We start from the raw sequence: 26,667 nt of genomic DNA on the forward strand, positions 1-26,667 counted from the left end.
TAAGCTTCTTTTAGGTATGAAAATTATATCCGGATCATAAAAACAAACCGAACCGATCCGAAAATATAAGTTTAGTTCAGGTCCAGAAAAGATAATCTATTGGGTTTTCTTTGGACCCGCAGGTCTTTGTTTGAGTCCGGGTCCTACCCTAGACCCGATCATAAATATGTTGTGTTTATTAGGTATATTTGGATATTTCAAATATGTTTCCAGTATTATGGATATTTTTTTTAAGTTTTTGGTTTACGATTATAGTTTTTTATTTCAGGTAAATTTTCAAATTAAAAAAAAAATCTGGGTATTTGGATAAAATTTTGGGTAATTTTCAGTTTAGTGTCAAATTTTGAATTTTTAGGTATTTGAATATTTTGGGAATTTGTTTGGAGTTTCAAGTACTTTTCGTGTTTCGGATATTTTTCAAATTTTTTGGATATTCTGAGTTTTTTTAGGATCCTAAATACCCGAACAGAAGTGAACCCATTACGTCCATATCAGGTCCAACAACATTTTGATATAGATTTTTAACGTTATTGTACAAAAACATGGTTGATGAAATATTTTTCTGAAAAAATATATCATAAGGAATAATATTAGGATCTGTTAAAAATATTTAAAATATTGTATGGTTAGAATGATTAACGGTATTACCAAAAAAAAATAGTTATACATGACTCCAACAACTTTTTTATATTAGATTTTTTAAGACTTCTTCCCCTTTTATAGTATTGATTCGTTTTTAAGTGAAAAGTATATTAAAGTATAATATCTAAACCAATAATTTTCAAAATCGTGAATAATCAATAATGGTATCGTGAAGTCGAGTTAGCTTTAACAGAACCAATGAATTTCTACATTTTTGTGAAGGTAACATGAATATTCAGAAAACTCATTTTTAAATATGAAAATGTCTGTCAAAACTATAGACGATTGAAAGTTTAGTATATGATATGAGATTTTAGTGGAAAAATTTATATATGATATGATTATTTTCTTATAAAGGAAAAAGTAAGTTAGAGAGTACACATATATCTCGTGTAACTTCTCTTACTTTAAATCATATATTATATGACAAAAGTGATAATATAAAACATTAGTTTCAATGCTTTTAGGATTAAAAATGGTAAATATAGTAATAGTAATGATTAGGATTTAGGAGTGATATTTGAATAAATAAAGGAGTTGAATAAATTATTGTTAGAGAAATATACGGTAACATATTGTTAGTCTAAGTTTAAGATAAGACCAAAAAATAATGAGTTAAATGAAAGGATCTAAACAATTTTCATAGGTAGATGTTTTAAAACTCCTTTCCGTTTAATAGTATTGATGTATTTTGGAGTTTCATAAGAAAAATAATATCCACTAAAAAAATATTGAGAAATACCTTAGGATATAACTAAAAAAGTTTTTGTCACAAATATAGACTCTAGGGATCAAAATGACCAAAATATTTCATTAAAAAGGTAAATATACATTTATACCCCTAGGGTTAATTAATCCAAATCTTAGGGTTTAGAGTTGGGTGGGGATTTGGGATTGAGGTTTAAAATTTTATAAAATAAAAATTAAAAATTTGAAAATAAAAATTTTAAAAATAGTTTCAAAAAGTAATTTCGAATTACAAAAAGAAAATTTGAAAAAAAATAAAAAAAATTCGAAAAAAAAATTTCAAAAAAAAAATTTATAAAAAGTTCGAATTTGAAAACATATAATCTAAAACTATAAAAAAAATATATTTTTTTTATTTTTTATATATCTAGGGTATTATGATCCTTTTACCTATTAAATGAAACATTTTGGTCATTTTTTCTCTTTAAGGTCTATTTTTGTGACCAAAACTTGAAAACGGTCTATTTAGTAGAATTGCACAAAAATATAATAAGGTGGACACAATATATCCCATCTATTAGCCTATAAAATTTTCGAACATGCATATTTTTTTTTTGATGAAAGAACATGCATAATTGTATATCATCTATTCTGTTAAAATAAAAGTCATGACTTATTTCATGCGTGATTTTTTTTTTCATTTGGATCATTCTTTAGAAATTTTATTAATTGTATTTTACTAAAACTAATAACAGATATAATCTTTAAACTACTTTAATCATAATATCTTTTGATATCTTTTCATTTTAAATATAAAAATATATTTTAAAAAATCTAACAAATCCTAATTAGTTTTCACTAATTTCGTAATTAGATTTAACAAGATCTTAATTTTCAAAAATTATATGTAAATGTTTTCACTAATTTCGTAATTAGTTTTGAAATATTATTATAAATTAATATATTTAGTTATCCTTTATAAAATGAAAAGAAAATTATATCCTATTTTTTTATCTATTATATAATCATAATCAATCGTATTAAAATAAAATTACTATATTGAACTAAATATGGTAAAATTATACTAAATTAATAAAGTTATATATAATATATTTTCATAATTATAAATATTTAAGTTCAAAATATAATATGCTGGTAAGACGAATTAACATTAGCAAACTATATAATAAATGTATAAAAATTAACATGTAATTTATTAAAACTAATAATATAAAATATTTGTAACAACTTTAATCATGATATCTTTTCATTTTATACATATATATATATATTTAAAAAGTATTCTTACAATTCTGTTGAAAAGTACTTTAACGATATTTAAATTTTTTTAAAAAATTATGTAAATATTTCACTAATTTTGTATTAGAAATTAACTATTATTATGCATTAATATATATTCAGTTATCATTTATAAAATGAAAAAAAAATTCTATCATATTTTTATCTATTTGATAATCATAATCAATCATGTTAAAATAAAATTATTATATTGAATTAAAAATAATTAATTTATTTATAAAAAAACATAAATTTATAATCACTTTTCATTAATATAAAATATTCATGTTAAAAATATAATACGATCACAAAACGACTTAACATTAGCAAACTATATAATACATGTGTAAAATTAATATTTTTTTATACACAATAATGTATTATCTAAAATGAATAAAATTGAAAATATTGCTAAAAGAAAATTATGATTTGAAAGGCGGGTCAGAATTTAGCATAAATACATAAAAAATAATTTTCAAATAATCCCTCCGTTTCCCAAAGAGTGTCACTTAGACACTTTTCACACATATTAAGGAACTCATTAAAATGAATTTATGTTTTCACTAATATCACATATTTAACCAATAATATTTTAGATAAATCAATTTATTTATAAAATCAATGCATTTTGCAATTAATTTTGAGCTGAAAAGTTGTATAAATTGTATTGGTATTGCATAATGACACTCTTTGTGAAACAAAAAAAATGAGTTAGAACGACACTTAATATGAAACTGAGAGAGTATATTGTTTCGTGCATATATTAATTTTCTTAATAACTAAATGCAAATACAATAAAATAAAAATATAATAAGAAGCATCAAATACATATGATGGTTTTAAACAATTGATTAACTACATCTTATAAACTATAAAATTATTGTATCTGAAATATTTATATAAACATTTAAATATATGATTAATTTTTAAAATGTATACGACTAATGATCTAAAATAAATATTTATGTATATAAAATTAAAAAAGAAACATCTGCGCAGTTGCGCGGATCCAGATCTAGTAGTTATTATTTACATGCTTCTATATTTTCTAAACATTTTTATATCAAAAATAGATTTGTCGAAAACAACTAATTCAAATTAATTTGGTATGAACCAAAAATTAGGAAATTATCAACAATTATGTTTAACCTTGTAATCTTGAATTCTTTTAGTTTTATTGGGAATATTATTATGAAATATTATTATTTTTTGTTTCTAAATATTAATAATTTGAAGAAATATTGAAAATAGTATAATATAAAATTGTGGTTATGATTATGTTTTGGTTGGCTATATTCAGTGATGGAGCTAAAAGTTTTTTGAATGTCAGAGTCGTTTATTTATTAAACTATCATATTATTATACTAAAAATAAAATTTTTAAAAATATAATGGTTTTAAACATAAAACTCATTAAATCTCTTATAAAACTGAATGGAATTATATACATACTTAAAAAGAAGAAAAATAAAAAACAAGGACTGACAAAAAATAAGAAAGGACAGAAAATAATTTCTAGAAAAGTCATTTCAAAATATCTTTAATAAACAATAACTTTTACGTTTTGGTGTCTGATAGACCGTGACCACTACCGGTAGGCCTGGGACTTATTATCCGAGATCCGGATTCGATCCGAGATCCGCTCCGGATCTGCTCCGAAAATAGGATATCCAGGGTGCCCGGATCCGAATCCGGATAGTAAAATTTTGGATCCGTACAAACCGAATCCGGATCCGGATATCTTAATTTTTAGGTCCGGATATCCAGATCCAGATCAGTATTTTTAAAATACATTAAATTTTTAAATTTTATTAATATTAATATTTGATATATTAATATTTATACATGAATTAATCTTATAATATTATATTTTAGTTTTTACAATATTATAAACATATATAAATATATTTATAAATATTTAATTAATTTATTATATTAAAAAAATTAGTATTTTTTGTTAAAAATATTATTTTTAATTATTTTGACGGATCCGGATCCGGATATTCGCGGATAATAGAATATCGAGACGGATATCCGAAACCCGGATATCCGGAAACCACGAATCCGGATCCGGATATTAAATCCACGGATCCGACGGATCCGGATCCGGATCCGGATACCCTAAATTTCCCGGATATCCGGATCCGTCCCAGGGCTAACTACCAGTATGGGAAAACTGTTTATAACTGTTTATTCATGACCGAAGTCAAAGAAAATACATACTCAAACAATATTAATGTGCCAAAACATTCATAAACTAAATAGAAACTTGAATTGCATACCTAAACTCATAATAAATAGCTAAAACATATCTCGTAACTGACACGTGTCAATCCATTTTAAAATATATTGATTTATTTTTTTAAATTATTATCTTTTAGTTTTTGTCATTTTATTTGATTGTAAAGTGCCACAAATAATTAAAATCATCAAATTGGCTTTATTTATAATTTCAAAATTGGAAATAAATTTCAATATATGGTGATATATAAAATCGAAATATTTTTATCAAATAAAATATATTTAATAATATAAATATATTATTTTTATTATTATTTCATATTGAAATATTTGATACAAAAAATTTAAATAAATAGAAAACAACATAAAAACAGTATCATAATTTAAAGCCTGATTAAATCTCACTAGTTCTTAAAGTTTATAAAATATTTTTTTATATTTTCTTAGGTTATTTTAGTTGCAAATCTTATTATGTGCTTGCGTGATATATATAATATAAATAAAATTAAAAATTTGTAATTTTTGCTTGTAGTTATCAAAACCAATGTTAATTACACTAGGCATAATGTGTGCGCTTGACCCTAACCTAGCGCCGAATCAATTATTTGGTAATTATACGAGAATTAATCGGGAAATAGTTTTGTAAACTTTTTGTGTATTATTAATATTACATACTAGTTTTGTAGCAAAATAAAAATAATGTAATATGGTCTAGTGGTTTTGTGCGATATTTATTTTCTTGAGATGCTGCGTTCGAAACTATTTTTGGTTAACTAGCCATTCTTTTCTTTTTATTAAGTAAGGGTAATATTATTAAAGATCTCTACTGTAAAATCAAATTTCTAAAGAGTAGTTTTAGTTATGTTGATTAAAATTTGAATGACTATATTTGTAAAGAAAATTTTATATAAATATAAATTGAGTGGTATTTCTTGTAAATATTACACATGAGTAAGATTATTTATAATTAATTCTCATGTTTTAATAAGGTAGATAACATACTTTGATAACTAAATTAATTAATATATTGTATATGATAACTATCTAAATTTCTGATTAATAATTAAATTTATTATTTAGATTTAATTAAAATCTGGTTAAAAAAAATAAAATAGTACTTTTCAAATTAAAATTATAAATACGGTAAATTTGATTATTTAAGTTATTTAAGGCATATTAACAAAAAATAGAATTATAGGGACGAAACTACAAATTTTTTTTAAAAAATAGTCTAAATCATCATATAACCTGCTATAGGCATGTTTTATCTATTTATTATGAGTTTAGGTATGCAATTCAAATTCTTATTTAGTTTAGGAATGTTTTGGCACGTTAATACTGTTTAGATATATATTTTTCCTGACTTCACAGTGCGGACATGAATAATCCGTTTTCCCCTAACACTATTGTTATCATCCCCAGAAATGAAAGATGTGAACCAAAGTTCAACGCTTCAACCATTCTTTAATAATATTAAAAGAAAATAAAAATGTTGAACTATCGCTTCCATAGTTAAAAAAAAAAAAAAATGCATGAGACATTTTTTTTTGGTAAACATATTAGGATATACTATCATTTTTAAAGTTTGTTACAGAAAAACAGAGACAAAAAAAAATGCATGAGACTTTTTTTTTGGTAAACATGTTAAGATATATTATCATTTGTCTTCCACTAAATATATAAACTTTTGAAATTTACAGATTTTACACATCGATTTAGACGACGTTGACTATGTTTAACGAAGATGATATTAGTTTTAATTAAACATATGGTTAAACTATGAAAACATGCTCACCGTCAGCCAATTGAAACTAATTGGATTTAGTTTCAATTCGAGCTTAACACCCTAATCTGTTCTAACCTCTTTTATTCTCCAAACTTTGTTCTTTTCATTTTCTTCGATTTGATTTCTCTTTTTATCGCTTCGAAGTGGAGTCATTTTCCATGTCCTGATAAAGGACGAAAAAATTACGTAATTTAAACGAGTTTCTGATTTTGGAATGAGTTTAGTGTTATACATTTTTTATTTTTATTCTTTGTTTTGATAGTAGTGATAATGATTCAAGGTTAATTCACACTATGATAAATAAGTTTAGTGTTATGAATTAAGTTCTACATATATTCTTTCTACTATGATCAATAAATTTGAAAGTTCATTAAAAAAAATATACACTATGGAAGCGTAATGGAGAAGAAAGTTGACAATATAACCTATCGGAATGAATTTTTCCGTCACAGTTTAATTAACCACATGTTTCATTAAACACTAACACCTTTTTCACTTTTTTAAACATAGTTGACATCGTCTAAATCGATGTGCAAAATCTGCAAATTGCAAAAGTTTGTATATTTAATAGAAAACAAAAATATTAGTTTGTGTATTTAACGGCGATCCAAAATAGTTCGTGTATTTTATTAGCAAATGAAAATTATTTTGTGTATTTTTAAGGAATTTTGTTTTCACAATTAAGCACGTGTTTATTAAAAACACTAACGCCGTCGTCACTTCCGTTAAATATAGTTAACGTCATCTAAAACAATGTGTAAAATCTGCGAATTTCAAAAGTTTGTGTATTTAATAGATAGCGGAAATTAATCTATATTATAATGAGAGAGTTACTCTCTCCTGAAGACGACACGTCAGCATCAGGTGGGTCCCAATTTTAAAATGTATAAAAAGGTGTCAAGCCCATGGTTCGAACCCGGGTTATTGAGATACAAACACCAACATTTATACAATGAAACTAAAGGATAATTTGTACATTGATGACCGAAACTAATATATATTTATGAAGGTCGAAAGCTCTTGTTTCTCCGGCTACCTCTGAGGGCCGGGCCTATAAGTGTATTATGGGTTTCATTTTTAAATGAGTTTCATCACGTTATATGAAGAAAAAGCTCAAGTTTGCAACAATTATAGTTTTCTCATATTGTAAACCATCGTCGTTTAACATGAGTTAGGGTTCTTTTCATTATTGTCTCAGACAGGTCTCAATTACAGAGTTACACCGTGTGTCTGTTCGTAATCTATTTTTTCACCGGTGAACTCTTCATCTCCACATCTTAAATTACTTGATAATAAATGTTCCTGATTTTGAGCCCCTCTGTAAACCCTATATATATATATATATATATATATATATATATATATATATATATGATTTTCATCTTTGATGAACCCAATCTACATCTCTACAAAACTCATTGATTCCTCTTAAATTTAACCATCTTTTAGAAAATCTCTCTCTCTGCCTCTCCAGTTCCTCAAACGGGCGTCAACGGCGTCCGTCGCTCAACTTTTGAGTCTCTCCGTTTTGGTCGTAGTAGTCAGAGCTCGCTGGCCTCCTCCGCTTCTGGGATTCCCTGAATTTCAAGAAAGACAATTAATTTATGGGAGTTGCGGTTCTCTTCCTTGATGAGAATGTAAGTTAATCTTCGATCTATCACACTTATTTAAAATAATTATTTTTACTGATTTCTTGATTCTTTGTTGAATAATATTGTTTACAGATTCCGTGATTCATGGGTACATTCCCGCCAGACGTGCTAATCATTACATGCCATCTTTGAAAGTCAGCTTCATTGTGAAAGTCGATTGTTTTGAGGTTTCTAGATGCTCAAGCATGTACAAGATAACTGATTATCCATTCCTCATTCGTTTCATCCTACCAACCATTATTGATGAAGTCATCACGGGTGCTCCTGAGATCAATCTCAAGTCATGATTAGGTTGTTCGACAATCTCGATGTGATTGTGATCACAACTCAGAAGAGGAGATGTTCGAGTACGACTTATGATGCTGGCGTTTGTTCTGCATCAGGAGATGATGTATACTACGGACACATACATGAGATTTTGGAAATCAAGTATTTGGGTATGGTTGGATTGCGCTGTACTGTTTTCTATTGTGATTGGCACGACAACACTCTAGATCGAGGTGTGAGAACAGATGCATTTGGTGTTACATCAGTAAATTCTAGGCGAAAGCTGCAATATTATGATCCTTGCATTCTTGCTTCTCAGACCGATCAGGTAATTAAATTTTAATTATTTAGATTCATCATCATGTGTATTAATTTAAAATTTTACTAATAATTTTTTAAATGTTACAGGTTTGTTATATCAAGTACCCACGGGTAAGGAACAGAGATGATCCATGGGTTACTGTTACAAGACTCAACCCGAGAGGCCGAGTTCAGGGAAGTTCTGAGCTGGAAGACCCACTACAACCAAGCACATCCGGCAACTTAAGTGCAGCAGAAGATTTAGCTGGAGTTGGCCTTGTAGTCTATTTAACCGACTTCGGAGAGGAAGCCGTCGTTCACGTAGAGGATGAACCAGTGATTGGAGAGTTTCACCAAGATCCAGATTCAGATTCATCTGGTGATGATGACTCGGAAACAGACTAGCATCAACTTTTTTTTTATTGGAATATTTCGATGGAATTCCGAGGAAGATAAGGGTTTCCTCGGAATTTCCTCGGAATATTCCGAGGAAATTCCGAGGAAGTAGGGTTTTTAAACCGAAAACAACATTTTGCGGTTTGAATAATACTTATATAACCCTTATTAAGTGTCTTAGACTGATTATGAAGTCAAAAATTTGTTCCTTACCCTATAATAAACACTTTTCCGATTGTATGAACGAAATCCCCACAACATAAGAGAAACACTTATACACTTTAATGAACGGTAAAGGGAATACTTACAATTCGTTTTGAAATTTTGTTATTTCATGGTTTATGATCATCTATACAAAGAATCCTCAATGGTATGCATTACAATTGAATAAGAAATGAAATACGGGAAAAAAAATCGATGTTTCGAAACCCCAAACACTAGTTCCTCGGAAATTCCTCGGAATATTCCGACGGAATTCCGAGGAAGTAGGGGTTTTAAACCGAAAACGACGTTTTGCAGTTTGAATAACACTTATATAACCCTTATTAAGTGTCTTAGACTGATTATGAAGTTAAAAATTTGTTCCTTACCCTATAATAAACACTTTTCCGATTGTATGAACGAAATCCCCACAACATAAGAGAAACACTTATACACTTTAATGAACGGTAAAGGGAATACTTACAATTCGTTTTGAAATTTTGTTATTTCATGGTTTATGATCATCTATACAAAGAATCCTCAATGGTATGCATTACAATTGTATAAGAAATGAAATACGGGAAAAAAATCGATGTTTTGAAACCCCAAACACTAGTTACTCGGAAATTCCTCGGAATATTCCGACGGATATTTATGTATCCGTCGGAATTTCCTCGGAATATTTTTATTTAACCGGGCAAATATTTCGCGAAAATTGAAATTAGAATTCCGACGGAATTCTGACCGATACTATCCGTCGGACCCTAGGTTTTATAACCCCGAGCCGCTTCTTCTTCCCCATTTCTCTCTTCTTCCTCTGCGCGGCTCCTCTCTCCTCTCCGGCGATCTCCACCTTCTCTCCGACGATATCTCCGGCGATCTCCCCCCTTCTCTTACACAAATCATGTAAGGACCCTATCCCAATCTCTTAGGTTCTATTTGTTAGGTTTTTGTGTAAATTTGATAGATTTTTGTTAGGGTGATTGGTTAGGATTGTGATTTGGTTGTATAATAGGTTTAGAATTGTGATTTGGTTGAATAATTTGTTTTGTTGAATTGATTTAGATTTTTTTTATAAATTTTTATTTTTTTTGTATTTATAAAATCGATTTTTGTATATAAATTAGATTTTTGTGTATAAATTCGATTTTTGTATTTTACAAAACGATTTTTGTATATAAATTCGATTTTTTGGATTTTACAAAACGTTTTTTGTATATAAATTCAATTTTTTGGATTTTACAAAACATTTTTAATATCTATAAAACTTTTTTTGTGATTAAAAACTATTATTTGGGATTTTTAATATTGTTAAATTTATATATATTTATATTATATAAATTTCTATATTTATTAAACATTTTTAATATTACTAAAACTATTTTTGTAATTATTAAACTATTTTTTATTTATTAAAACTATTTTTTGTTTATTAGAACTATTTTTATATATTTATTAAACATTTTTAATATCTATAAAACTTTTTTTGTGATTAAAAACTATTATTTGGGATTTTTTTTTTAAAAAATATATATATATATATATATATATATATTATATAAATTTCTATATTTATTAAACATTTTTAACATTATTAAAACTATTTTTTGTAATTATTAAACTATTTTTTATTTATTAAAATTATTTTTTGTTTATTAGAACTATTTTTATATATTTATTAAACATTTTTAATATCTATAAAACTTTTTTTGTGATTAAAAACTATTATTTGGGATTTTTTTTAAAAAAAAATTAATTTATATATTTCTATATTTATTAAATATTTTTTTTAATTTACAGGTCTCATGATGATCAGACCCGGCCTCGACAGCGTCGTGGTCGTGGTGGTACAGGGAGCCAGTCTCGGGATTCCAGTCATTTTCAGGATTCCCCTTCGCCCCACAGCTCCTACCATACATCTCCCTCTGCTGCACCCGCTCCTGCTCCTCTCGCTCCCGCTGCTGCACCCGCTCCTGCTCCTCCGGGTCCTCCGGGTCCTCCGAGTGTTGCGGAGTTGGTTCGACAGCCCGGTCGTGACCATCTTCCCTATCTCACTCCGTATCCACATGGACGGGGTCAAACATGGTAATTAAACATATTTTTTTTTCTTTAAAATTTGATTCATTATTAACCGTTTGTTCTTTTTGTTAGATTCAACTGATCCGGGAACGGGATCAGCGCATGGATCAACCGTATGATGTACTCGGCCCTCGACAGGGGACATCCGACTTTCACTCACTTCCCTACCGACAAGCAGCATCTGTGGTTTCGTCAGTTTGCGGTAAGTATTCTATTTTTTTCTTATATTTTTAATCTTTAATATAAATTTTCTACTAATTGTGTTTTTTTTTCAGCAAGAGTTCAACTGGAATTCCGATGAGACGCTCTTTATCTATCACCACTTCGTCCATAAAGTTATGGACAACTATGGGAAGCAGATCCACGAGTGGAAGAAGAAGTGGGAAATCAACAAGGTTTGTTTTTAATTTATTAAACAATTTTTTTAATTTATTAAACGATTTTTTAATTTATTTAACTATTTTCTTTTTTTTTATATTAAAAGGTCCCAAAGTCGATAAACAACACGGTCTGGACGGAGTTGTGTGCGCATTGGGATAAGGAAGAGACGAAAGAAACTTCTTCCACCAACTCCACCAACCACAGGAGCGACCGTAAAGGGAAGGGCGTCTTCAAGCATAACTTGGGTGCTCAATCTATTGCCTCTCTGGGAGATCGCATGGTAAGTTCAGTCGCTTTTTCTTCAATTATTTAAATTTTGAAATTTTATTTTTTGTGCATTTCTTCTAATTTATAATGTTTCTTTAATTTATGTTTTTTTCAAGGCGGAAGAAAATGATGGCGAGCCGGTTGATGATCTCGCCCTAATGAAGAGGGCGTATACCAACAAGAAGACCGGCCAGATTGATGACGGTCTTGTAAGGGAAGTGGTCACCTTGGTCCAAACTCAGGTGCAGGACGAAGTGTCTCAGCTTCAAACCGAGGATGACGCTTCGACGGCTTCGACCAACTTGTCCCGGTTTCGAATTAACGAAATCGTTGAATCCGTAAGTTCTTTTTTTAAAAAGTTTAATTCATTTATTTTTTTATTTAAATTTGGCTATTTTCTATTTCAGTCGGTTCCAAAGAAGAAGGGACGTTTGGTCGGTTTGGGTCGTCGCACCCGGTCGGTTCCTCCTTCTTCTGCACCACCGCCCTTTGTTGATCCAAAAGTACTTACGGCTCAGTTGAAGGACAAGGATGATCGCATATCTTTGTTGGAGACCCAGATGGCGGCTCAACAGGCGGGCTATGAGGCACAGAGGAGGTTGAACCAGCAAATGATGGAGATGATGCAGAGGATGTACCCGAACGAGGTGTTCCCGGACGTGCCAGACCCGTAGTTTTTTTTTTCTAAAACTCGGAATGTTTTATTTTTATTTGTACAACTTTGAATATTAACTAACATGATTTCAATTTTAATTTTAATTTTATATTTTCGAATTTAAATTTCAAAAATTTTATTTTTTAAAAAAAAATTAATTTTTTTTAAATTCCGAGGAAATGAACCCTCGGAATATACCGAGGGACATGTTCCTCGGAATATACCGAGGGACTCTTGTTCCTCGGAATTTTTCGAGGGTTCATTTCCTCGGAATTTTCCGATGAAAATTCCGAGGAACATTTCGTCGGAACTTCCGAGGTAAATTCCGAGGACGTTCTCCCTCGGTATATTCCGAGGAGGTTTCCGACGAACTGGTGGTCCTCGGAGTTTTCTCGGAAATTTGTTTCCTCGGAATTCCGTCGGAAAATTCCGAGGGATTTTCGAGGAAAATGAAATTTCCGAGGAGTTATTTCCGAGGACTTGTTTTGTCGGTATGTCGTCGGAATAACGTTATTCCGACGACATACCGACGATTTTTTCTCTCACTATGTCGCTGTTTTCTTGTAGTGACCTTGTAGTGACCATCGACGCAGCATCCGTACAGTTTTACCAAATGTGGATGTTGTAGAGCAGAAATCATACCAATCTCGTTCAAGAACTCTCGGTTCCCTTGTTTTGATTTTGATGATAGCTGCTTCACCGCAATTACTGTTCCATCCGTCAACGTTCCCTGTACAATAGACAAACCTTTAGACAACTATATTTCATCATTCTCTTTTTCTCATAACAAAAAGTCAATTACATTATGATGCTAACCTTGTGTACAGGACCGAAGCCACCTTCTCCTATCTTGTTTGCTGGATCAAAGTTGTTTGTAGCAACTTTGATTTGCCTCAATGAGAAGGAACTTATCTTGAAATCCAAGTTCTTGAAATCTGAAGATAAACAAGAAACACTGTAAAGTTCGGGAAGAAACAAAGACTTTTAACTCAAAATCAATTAATTCTGATTAGTACCTTTTTCCATTTGACTCTTGGGTCTTAAGCAGCCTTTCCACCGTAATATACAGCCGATTAAAACCACAAATAACACCGTCGAAGCAGCTACAGCAACAACCACTTCCAGTGCCAGCTTCCTTAGGTGGAATGAAATCTACAGCAATATTCAAGAGACAACAAACAAAACAAAAATAGTCTCAAATAAATGTGAAATCTCTGTGTGATAGTTTTCAGGTTTAGCAAAGTTTACTTGGATCTACAGATACAGCTCATATGAGAGCACCATTTTTTTTTTTTTTTTTTTAAATATGAGAGCACCATATTCACCTCTAACAGGAGTAGCTTGAGTTCCTTTACCAGCCCAGAACAATCTTATCTCCAGTTTACCATTTGTAATCATGACCAGGAAACTCTTAACCACAGCTCTTCCAACACCTTTTGCCTCATCTACTATATTGAATCTTTAACCACAAGTTTTCCCTGCACATTACCACACCGAATACTAATTTAAACATTACAATTTGTTGATTTTGGAAATGATTTAAATTTCAGTGCACTAGTAAATTAAAATGCCACATTCGTTGAACGGATCAAAGTAACTTTGTATATGCCTTTTACAATTAGAAAAAATATTATTAAAAAAAGGAATATCAAATTTTGAGGTAATATTAATACGGATCTAATTGATTGTAAATGATTCACTCACACAATCAATATACAAATCCTAAACATATGTATTTGCCTTGATTATGTTTTGTCTTCAAGTGTTTTTTGTTTTTTCATGCTTGATTCGCATTTGTTCACAACACAATCTTTTCAACCATTTTTAGAGATATAAGTAAATTACCTGAACATATATGTCAAAGAACCGTCTCCCTAAACTGCTATACGTTTCGTTGTCACTGAACATAATTTCAGCAAAGTGAAGATTAACAATGTAGTTTCCTTGTCCAAGACACAACGCCTAGTAAGTGAGGGAAATGGCAGAGAGACGAGTATGTGTATAAATAATAGGATCTTCTATATTAAGCTCTGACGTATTTGCCCCAAATGTTACTCCTTTGGGAGACCGCTCATCATCCATGAACTTCCCGGTGTTGCTTGAAACCCAACCGTTTCTACTGTCGTAGAAGATTGGTCTATCTGTTGAATCAGCATCATACTTAGTCCCATTGACTGTAAGTTCAATACCACCACAGTTTATATGAAGGCCATAGAAAGCTGAGAAACAATTATTAATAACAAAACATTAATCAGATACGCTGCAAGATTTTTGGAGATATGGTATTGTGATGTGTATATAGCTTCAAATACTTATTTTTGGGACATATATAGCTACTCAGACAAGAAACGTTTGAGCTGTAGCAAAACATAACATAATATCAATAATCTAAGTTAGTTTAGAGAGAAAATTTTAAAATTTATGAGAGAAAAAGACTTACTAGTCATTTGCCACTAAAGGGCTTGTGCTTGAAAACATATTCCTGCATGTGAATAAAAAGAACCAGGAAACTGTTTATAGTGTCTTTTATTTGGGTGTAAATGTTAAGATAGATTTATAGTGTCTTTTCAAGGCAAAAAAAGTTTTGAATTTTTTTTTCCTTACACAGCATTCTTCTGACATTCTGCAGTTCTGGGATCATTGGTAAAGTTATTGTAAATAAGATCACTACAATATAAACAACCAAAAAAATGTTATTGCGGTGTGTTACTACAAAAAGTTGTGTTGTATATATATGGTTGTAGAGAACTCACATCTTGTCACCATTGTCTACCATCCAACTTGGAACTTCCCCATTTAACATGTTACTTGTAAGAAATCTGAAAGATTAATAGGTTCAACGCATTTAACTTTTATCCATTGATAGATTTTAACAAAACAAGAAGAGCAGAGAATCATACATGTTAACTCGCGAAAGAGCGCTATATGTTACCGGAATTGGTCCACCTAGCTTATTAAAGCTAAGATCTCTGCAAAATGAGTCTCACAATGTCATCTTGGATTATTTTTCATATTTGACGCTGGCCAAAGAAGAAAAGAGTTTACTTACAAGAGTCTTAAAGATGTGATCGGTCCAAGATACGCAGGTAACTCTCCTGTAAGATTTCAGTTCCTAAGAATCCTGTAAACAAGCACCGGAGTGATATAGAGCTCAAGAAAGGTGAGGGAGACTATTACTAACTTTGTTTAGTGTTAGACCCAAACTCACAGTGTCTTTATTGATGTCATGTTTTGTAGTGGCGGAAATGGAGATCCTGGTCCGCTCAATTCACTGATCCTCCTACAAAAAAAATAGAAAAGAAATAAATAACAATTATGATTGATGATGAATCCACTAAAGGTGACAACAAGGAATCTCATACACAAAGTTGGTGTACTTACAAGTTTGTTAACTTATTGAGAGTACTAATGGTATTAGGAATAGGTCCGACTAAACCACTTTCTTGAATAACCCTTTAGCATGCAGCAAAACAACACTCCACTCCTTTATAAGTCACCAATACCGAGATGAGAAATGACAGAATCTGAAAGAATCGCTTACAATTTTTCAAGGTTTGTCCAGTTCTGGATGAAATCTGGTAATCTGGTATAGTACCGGTGAACTGGTTGTCACTTATACGTCGACAAATCAAAAGAATATATATAAAGTCAGAATCTACAGAGAAATATATATACATTAGAAAATAGAAGAAAAAATGAGGAATACTTACAAATCAATCAATGTTGTAAGTTTGGAGAATATACTTGGGATATCTCCACTCAGATAGTTCGAGCTAAGAAAGCTACAAAAGATAAACGGAATCTTAACACTAGTAACTTCTTTGCATGTTGTGTAGATTTTGAAAGAACTTGAACGATGATTCTTACATTCTTTGAATGTTTGGTAGATTCCCAAGTTCTTGAGGTAATTTCCCTGAAATCTGGTTAAGTTCCAAGATACTAAACAAAAAAAAAGCTGAATCAAGATATTATCGCCAAAATAAGAATTATTTGCAAAAAAATTAGATTTGTAGAGAGATAGGGACCAAGGAAGTACTAACAGGCTAATAAGGGTTGTAATGTTTCCAATCTCTTTTGGGATTGGACCACTTATCCGGTTTCCAAGTACTGAACTGCATTCTCACCATTCAACAAATCAATCTATACATTCATACACAGATGTAAAGTCTATATGAAGAGAGATAACACACATATACATACATGTTTACAAGTGGCAAGGCTCCCCATTCATGAGGAATGGACCGTTGAGATAGTTTCTAGACAGTTCACTGCAAGGAAAAGAAAAGACTGACAGTTAAATTAGTTAAAGAAAGACACTAGTTGCAGATATTGTAATAAAAGGAGTGTTCGAGGGATAATATTTGCTTCTTACATCTCTTGCAGAAAAGGAAGTCCTGCAAACTCTCTAGGAAGAGATCCATTAAGGTTTTGTGCCTTGAGAACTCTGTCCAAGATTTTAGAGGGAAAAGAAGAAGATCTTTCAAAATATGATTTGCAAAAATATAGTTCTATAATGTTTTTGGCCCAGTACCATTCAGCACGAAAAGGTCAGGTCAGGGACTGACTTGTCTACATTCAATTCAGGCAAGAGCATCCTTAACGAACAGACCCCTCTTTCAAGTATCTAAACCTATAAATATTTTCATTTTATTTTATTAGTAGGTGTTTTGCGCGCATATGCGGACATAATCGTTTTACTAATAATTATTAATATATGTATTATGATTTAAACATGATGATAACTTCTAATGTATATTTTTAATCATTTTAGTTTTCTTTGATTTTTATCTCGATCCACGTCTTCTTAACACAAAACAAAGCCATAAAATATGAACTTATTTTTTTGACAAAGAAGAATGTGAACTTTTGGTCTCTATTAATCTACTTTATATTTTTAAACCAGAAAAAATGCATTAAATTACCAAAAAAACATTGAAACGCACAAATTCAAGTAAACTTTAGAAGAAAACTTTTTGAAAAAATGAATTGAGATAATGATAATATTTCATTGGTTTACTTGATAAATATATACATTAACTTATCTTAATATTTCATAAGTTTACATTTCATAAAACAAAAAAATAGATAATGATAGTTTTATTATTATAGTTATTATACAATGATAAATCTAATTATCTATAATATCTACTTTAGTCGTTTTAGAAACTAAACCATTAAACACATGTTCATAACATGATTATATAGTAAACTCTCTAAATTTAATAGCAAAACATAAGTTTTCTTATATATTTAAGAGTAATAAAATATACACGTGAAATAACTACCATTAAATAATTTAGAATAACTAATTAATAATTCCAAATTGTATGTAACAAAACCGATTTGCTTCCTAGTCTTTCAAACTCAACGAAAGAAAGAAAAACATAAAACTCCAACTAAACATAAAACAAATATCGAAAGTATATAAATATAGATGTCAAGAACCCAAAAAAAATCTAGAGCTAAAGAAAGAATTAAGCTTTGATATTGTTCATATAGCTGTTAACGCAAACAACTCCAACCAATAATATTGTTTGATGTGCACAAAATGATTGAACCACTGAAAAGAAAATGTTCACATCAGCATGAAAGTGATGAAGAGAACAAAAGCAATTGATACAACCAGAAAACACTATACCTAGAGGATAAAACAAAAACTATAACCGATACAACTAGGAATGAATGAGAAAAATGAAACTGTATAGTTTAAAACCTCTTATGTCACATGAAAATAAGAATTGGTCTTCACTTGTGAAAGTTAAAATATTTACAGTTCTAGTTTCAATTAGAAAGTCCGAGATAGTTATATTATTTAAATTAATAAATTAATCATTTAAGCTAAAAATAATAAGAATATGATAAATAAGCAAAATTAACAAAAATTATGGAGAATGTGATAAATCAGCAAAATCATAGATATTATTTAAACTAATAAATTAAATAGAAATTTCGAATTATTTATATTATTTAAATTAATCAATTAATTATTTAAGTTAAAACAAATAAGAATATGGAAAATAAACAAAATTAGCTAAAATCATGGAGAATGTGACAAATCAGTAAAATCACTTCATATAAATAGAATTTAAAAATAGTTATATTATTTAAATATTTTAAGTTAAAAACTAATAAAAATATGACAAATAAGCAAAAATTAGCTAAAATTATTGAGAGTGAGACAAATCAGCAAAATCACTTCATAAATAATAGTATATAGATTGGCTAAAATTATGGAGTGTGCGACAAATCAGCAAAATCACTTCATAAATAATAGTATAGATGTAATTAAACTCTTTTCCGATATGAATAATATATTTAAACTTTAATATCTTTGTATACTAAAACCACTTAAAATTAAACAGATGGACAGATAGTTTCCAGAAAATATCTCATAAAATTGTCTTTTAGATATTGCAAAAGCATCATCAGAGCAACATTATTGGATATCTAATAAAGAGTTCTTAAAAATTTATACAACTGTTATAAAAAGAACTGAAATTTATTTGTATCGCAGGAATTTAAATAAGGGCAAAATTTTATATCCGTAGAAAGAAATAACACTGATACAGAGAGAGAATAGAAGAGAAGTGTTTTTAGGTGTGCTTTATAAACGAACGCAAACGTTCGTATATATAGAAGAAAATTTACTGTGCAAATAGTGCAGCGGGACCCACATCTTTAATTATTTCAAACATTACGGTGGCCGTTTTTGTTTACTTTCGTAACACTCCCCCTTGGGGGCCGGTGTCACTATCCGCTCTCGCTTAACGTCTTTGTTGCCTCGTTAAAAACCTTTCCAGGAAAACCCAATGGGAAAAACCATAGTAAGGTAAAAAGAGTACAACTACGTAAGCTCCCCCTCGAATGAACAGTCATAGATCCTTCTGATGGCGCATCCCAATGTTATGGATGTGTTTTCTGAATACCGAGGTAGGGAGTGATTTTGTGAAGAGGTCGGCTGCATTGTCGCATGATCGAACATATCTTATTTCAATCTCTTTATTCTTCTCGAGCTCTTGAGTGTATGAGAAGAACTTCGGAGGTATATGTTTGGTTCTATCGCTTTTGATATATCCTTCCTTCGTTTGAGCAACACATGCCGCGTTATCTTCATACAGAATAGTTGGCTCCGTATTTTCGTCAATCCCACTGCTTGAACAGATGTGTCGGCTTATTGATCTTAGCCATACACATTCTCTACTTGCTTCATGGAGTGCAATGATCTCAGCGTGATTTGAAGAAGTAGCAACAAGTGTCTGCTTCTGAGAACGCCAAGATATGGCGGTGCCTCCAATTGTAAAAACATATCCTGTCTGGGATCGAGCTTTGTGTGGATCTGACAAATAACCTGCATCTGCAAAACCAATCATTTGACCTTTTGAACTTTTAGGATAAAACAAGCCTAAATCAGTTGTTCCTTGAAGGTAACGAAAGACATGTTTAATTCCATTCCAATGTCTTCGCGTAGGAGACGAACTGAATCTCGCTAAAAGATTAATGGCAAAAGATATGTCAGGTCGAGTACAATTTGCAAGATACATAAGAGCTCCAATTGCACTTAAGTATGGAGTTTCAGGACCAAGTATTTCTTCATTTTCCTCAGATGGTCGAAACGGATCATTTTCAACATTAAGTGATCTAACGACCATCGGGGTGCTAAGAGGAGTTGCTTTATCCATGTTAAAGCGTTTCAATACTCGTTTGGTATATGTAGACTGGTGTACAAATATACCCTTTCGAGAATGCTCAATTTGTAATCCTAGACAATATTTTGTCTGCCCGAGATCTTTCATCTCAAATTCTCCTTTCAGATAGTTTGATGCCTTTTGGATTTCGTTTTGAGTTCCAATAATATTAAGATCATCAACGTACACCGCGATTATCACAAATCCGGATGTTGTTTTCTTTATGAAAACACAAGGGCATATAGGATCATTCGTGTATCCTTCTTTTGTTAAGTGTTCGCTGAGACGATTATACCACATTCGTCCAGATTGTTTTAACCCATATAATGATCTTTGCAATTTTATTGCACATAACTCTTTAGGTTTGGAACTTAACATTTCTGGCATTTTAAATCCATCTGGGATTCTCATATAGATATCAGTATCTAATGATCCATATAAATATGCCGTAACGACATCCATGAGACGCATTTCTAAATTTTCATTGGCCGCTAGGCTCATCAGGAATCTAAATGTGATTGCGTCCATAACAGGAGAATAAGTTTCCTCATAATCAATTCCTGGCCTTTGAGAGAAACCTTGGGCTACGAGACGAGCTTTGTATCTTGTAATCTCGTTTTTCTCATTTCTTTTTCGGACAAACACCCATTTGTACCCAACAGGTTTTACATCTTTGGGTGTGAGCACAATAGGTCCGAATACATTTCGTTTGTTAAGCGAATCTAATTCGACTTGAATTGCATCTTTCCATTTTATCCAGTCATGTCTCTTTTGACATTCATATACAGACTTTGGTTCTGGATCTTCGTTTTCTTCATTTATTTCCTTTGCTAAAAGGTATGAGAAAACGTCATCAATATCATCCATCTCATTTCGTTTCCATATCTTTCCATTATGGATGTAATTGATAGAAATCTCGTGATTTCCATCAGATTCATGATGCTCTATATTGTCGTTCGATTCACAATTCGCTTCTTCCAAAATATTTTCCGCTATTTTGGGAGTATCATGCTTTTCACATTCCTTACGTTTTCTAGGAAGTTTATCCTTTGAACCAATAGGTCTACCGCGCTTTAAACGTGTTCCTGATTCACGTGTATCAACTGCCGTTCCACCATTTTGTGGTATTTCAATACGAGCAGGAGTATTTGCAGCGGGTATATGTGATTTAGTTACCATTTTGGTATCAGCAAATGCATCTGGTAGCTGATTTGCTATATTTTGTAAATGCATGATACGTCGAACTTCTAGTTCTGACTGTTTCGTAGGAGGATCAAGGTGTAATAACGATGGTACACTCCATTTGATCTCTTTTCCTACTTGTTTATTGTCTCCCCCTAGAGTTGGGAATTCTTTCTCATTGAAATGACAATCGGCAAATCGTGCCGTAAACACATCACCAGTTTGTGGTTCTAGGTATCTTATTATTGATGGAGAATCATAGCCAATATATATTCCCAACCGTCTTTGCGGTCCCATCTTTGTACGTTGTGGTGGTGCTATTGGAATATAAACCGCACAACCAAAGATTTTTAGATGAGAGATATTTGGTTCTTTTCCAAATGCTAACTGTAATGGGGAATATCTATGGTATGCACTTGGTCTTATCCGAATTAGTGCTTCTGCATGCAAAATAGCATGTCCCCATACAGAGGTTGGGAGTTTTGATCTCATGATCAATGGCCTTGCAATTAGTTGCAGCCGTTTAATTAATGATTCTGCCAAACCATTTTGTGTATGAACATGAGCAACAGAATGCTCTACTTCAATCCCTGATACCATACAATAATCATTAAAAGCTTGGGATGTGAATTCACCAGCGTTATCTAATCTAACTCTTTTAATTGGATAATCTGAGAACTGTGCTCTTAATTTGATTATCTGAGTTAGAAATCTCGCAAATGCCATATTTCGAGATGATAACAAACAAACATGTGACCATCTACTCGATGCATCGATTAATACCATAAAGTAGTAGAATGGTCCACACGGTGGATGTATTGGTCCACAAATATCACCTTGGATTCTTTCCAAAAACTTTGGTGATTCTTTGTCAACTTTGGTTGGTGATGGTCTTATGATTAATTTCCCAAGAGCACACGCATCACATGTCATTTTATTACTTTGGTATATATCTTGGGTTTTTATTGAATGACCATGTGAGCTTTCAATGATTTTTCGCATCATTGTAGTGCCTGGATGACCAAGGCGATCATGCCATAATGTAACATCTTCTGGATTTCTTTTTATCACAAGATGTGATTCTATAGCATCAATATAAGTGTGATGCAATCCAGAAGGAAGTTCTGGAAATTTTTCCAGTACAAGGCCTTTGCCTGATTTTTCAGAAGTTATATACAAATACTTCTTTCCATTCTCAGTTGCAGACTGAGTGTTATACCCTTGACGGTATATATCTTTGAAACTCAACAAATTTCTCTTAGAATTTGGAGAATATAAGGCATTATCTATGGAAAACTTTGTTCCATTAGGCAACATAAAGTTCGCCTTGCCAATTCCTTCGATCAGGTCTGTAGGACCTGATATTGTGTTTATAGTCATTTTTACTGACTTTAAAGTAGAGAAATATCTCTTATCCTTCAGTATAGTGTGCGTTGTGCCACTATCTGGTATGCAAACTTCTCTACCAATTTGTTTAGTTGTTGTTCCATTTGCTTTCTTATCCATTTCTGTAACACACAGTTAATATTAATAAAGAAAATAAACTTTCATAAGTAAACATATTATGCATCAATAACAAGTACACAATAATTATACATTAGATATTTTGAAATACAACATTATTTTGAAAGTGAAATACATAATATTTTATGGCATCACTAGGCATTATTAAGCTTGATCAGTACAAGCACTTCAATTATTTTGATGAGTGGCCTCGTCGAAATCTCCCATAAAGTCAGAGGATTCGAGGTATGTCGATGTTGTACCCACAAGGTGTTCATTGAGATTTACTTCCTTTGCCTTGCCTTTAATAGATTCTTGGTACAATTGGCATAGATGCCGAGGAGTTCGACATACTTGAGACCAGTGTCCCTTCGATCCACATCTGTAACAGACGTTCTCATTTTTATGAGTAGGGTTTTCTTGGGTTTCTTTCCCTTTTACCCGATCAGATCGATTCCATGTGTTGGATCCCCTTCCTCTTGGGTTGTTACTCCTTTCATGGTTGCGGTTAAATCGATAACCACGACCACGACCAAAACCACGATTGTGACCACGGCCACGACCACGCCCACGATAGGAATAATTTCCTTTTTCCGGATTTTTTATATCCGTTGCATTTACCTCAGGAAATGCTTTGGTTCCCGTGGGTCGGGCATTGTGGTTTTTAATGAGGAGTTCATTATTTCTCTCCGCTATTATAAGCGCCACAGCGAGTTCAGAGAACCTCGTATACCCACAATTTCTATATTGTTCTTGTAGAACATAATGATTTTTGTGGAACGTTTGGTAAGTTTTCTCGAGCATTTCTGCTTCCGAGACAGGCTTACCGCAATAATCTAATTGCGCCGCTATTCTCAATATAGCGGAATTGTACGTTTCCACTTTTTCAAAATCTTGAAATCGTAGATTTTTCCACTCATCGAGTGCATGGGGGAGAGTAATTTTCTTTTGGTTATCAAACCTCTCCTTCAGAGCTTTCCAAAGATCTAAGGGATCTTTGGTTCTCGCATAATCATGCGTAAGATTTTCATCTAGATGCCTTCTCAGAAATATCACGGCCTTAGCCTTTTCATGAGAGGTTGATATATTGCCGTCTTTTATTGTTCCGAGTATTTCCTCGGAATCTAGATGAAGCTCCATGTTTGTAACCCATGCCGTGTAGTTTGTCCCAGTTACTTCCAATGCCGGAAACTGAAGTTTTTCGATCTTTGCCATTTGTATTTCTAAAGCACATAAATAAAAATTATTAGAATATTATTAATATTAAAAGAAACTGTTTACATTAATCATGCAAGTAATTACAAGGAGAAGCGATGTAAAGAAAATTAAACCGATATTCATCTTAAATTCACTCGGGGTAAATTCTCCAACGAATAAAGCATAAATAGAAACACAAATAAAAATGGCACATAAAAACAAAAGTGCGCGAATCATCTTTCTTGAAATGAAAAATCGGAGGAGAGCGATTTGAATTTTTTTTTTTTTTTTTTATTTTAAGAGAAGATGAAATGTTTTGGATGATGAAATGGAGTGAAAATGAGTTGTATTTATAGATGAAAACACTGTTCATGACCGTTGGAGAAAGGGGAAATTTTTGAAAAACTTTCTTTGTGACCGTTGGGGTTAAATCGAGTGCACCAAAAATTAGTCTGAAAATATCGTATTAAACGGTCAATCAAATCTATAAAATTTCATAAAAGTGAAAAAAATATGACAATGAAATATTTATGTTATATGACAACAAATCATGCGACGGCTCAGCCGATCAATGCAGAATAATAAATAAATTATACGGCGGCTCGGCCGACCAATTAATAATAAACAGAATATAAGGCGGCTCGGCCGACCAATAAATAATAAACAGGATATAAGGCGGCTCGGCCGACCATTAAATTAATTAAATTATTATTAAATAATATAGGCGGTATTCCGGCCATTATAACATGATATAAATAATAGTAGAGACGGTATACCGACCATTATAACAGGGTATAAAGGATACAAATAAATTTTACCGAATCGCAGAGTGATCGTGCTGATAACGTGTTATAAAAAGAACTGAAATTTATTTGTATCGCAGGAATTTAAATAAGGGCAAAATTTTATACCCGTAGAAAGAAATAACATTGATACAGAGAGAGAATAGAAGAGAAGTGTTTTTAGGTATGCTTTATAAACGAACGCAAACGTTCGTATATATAGAAAAAAATTTACTGTGCAAATAGTGCAGCGGGACCCACATCTTTAATTATTTCAAACAGCCGCTTTTGTTTAGTTTCGTAACAACAACATAAATATTACGTTAGGTTTTTAAAATCATGGAAAACCCAACCCGAAAGTTTTAATTAGGTCGAAAATTAGAACACCTCCATCGGTTACGGCCGATATAAGTTGCTAAAAGAAAAAAAAAAATACTATTAATAATTTATTTACTTATATTTTTCTGTAGAAAATAGAACCAATAAGTTGTTATGCATATGTTTCAGAAAATGGTATCTTAAAGTTGTTGTTTTATAACCTTTCTCTTTCTTTTTTTTGTGTGCACCCTCTTTCCTAACTTTTCATTATTTTCTATATTTTTATTTGTAAAACTATGTTGTCGTTAATCTTGCTCTTAAAATTTTGGGTTGGGTTTTCCATAATTTTATGATTCTTATATTTAAATATTAATATTTATCTATACATACATATTAGTTTGAGTTAAAAATCCTATGCTAAAATATTTTGTAACTAAATTTAAATATAATACAAAAAAATTACAAATGAACACATAAGAGTAGGCCCGAGACTTTTATCCGAGATCCGGATTCGATCCGGATCCGATCCGGATCCGATCCGAAAATCCGGATATCCGGAAGGGCCGAATCCGGATCCGTATAGTAAAATGTTGGATCCGTCAAAACCGGATCCGGATATCTTAATTTTTAAGTCCGGATATCCGGATCCGTAAGTTTTATTAAACAAATTTCAAAAATAGTAATATATATATATATATATAAATTAATTTTATTTAATATATTTTCATTTTTTATAATAGTATATATACATTTTAAAATTTATGTAAATTTTGTAATATTATACACAGAAATAATTAAAAACATTATATATATTTTTATTTTTAAATTATTGTTAATATTTTATATATATACTAGTGTTCAGTCTTGTACTGCGTACGGGGAAAAATACTTGTTTTTATATCAAATTATCATATAAATTTAACATGTATTACTATTACATCTTAAAGTCAAAAATATACTAACTCCATACAGATTATCTCCTCCTATTACCGCGTGTCAAGAGATGTTGAAGAGTGTTCATATATATACACATAAAGTCATAAATTGTGGATATATGATATATCTAGAAAATTACAACAATTTACAAAATAAGCTAAAATACCTCTTTATAAAATATTACCTTAATCTCAGTCTACACAACACCACCG

The 26,667-nt window shown here is 31.1% G+C and overlaps 1 protein-coding gene and 1 pseudogene across 1 annotated transcript in view; both read right to left on the reverse strand.

Annotated features, from left to right (window-relative positions):
* The window catches only part of LOC106399251 (protein GRAVITROPIC IN THE LIGHT 1), an 84,412-nt gene that overhangs the window by 44,884 nt on the left and 12,861 nt on the right, over nt 1–26,667 (reverse strand). The window lies entirely within an intron of this gene.
* Nucleotides 13,216–17,394, reverse strand: LOC106399018 (annotated as a pseudogene).

The sequence above is a fragment of the Brassica napus genome, chromosome C5, assembly GCF_020379485.1.
Source record: "Brassica napus cultivar Da-Ae chromosome C5, Da-Ae, whole genome shotgun sequence".
Lineage (NCBI taxonomy): Eukaryota > Viridiplantae > Streptophyta > Magnoliopsida > Brassicales > Brassicaceae > Brassica > Brassica napus.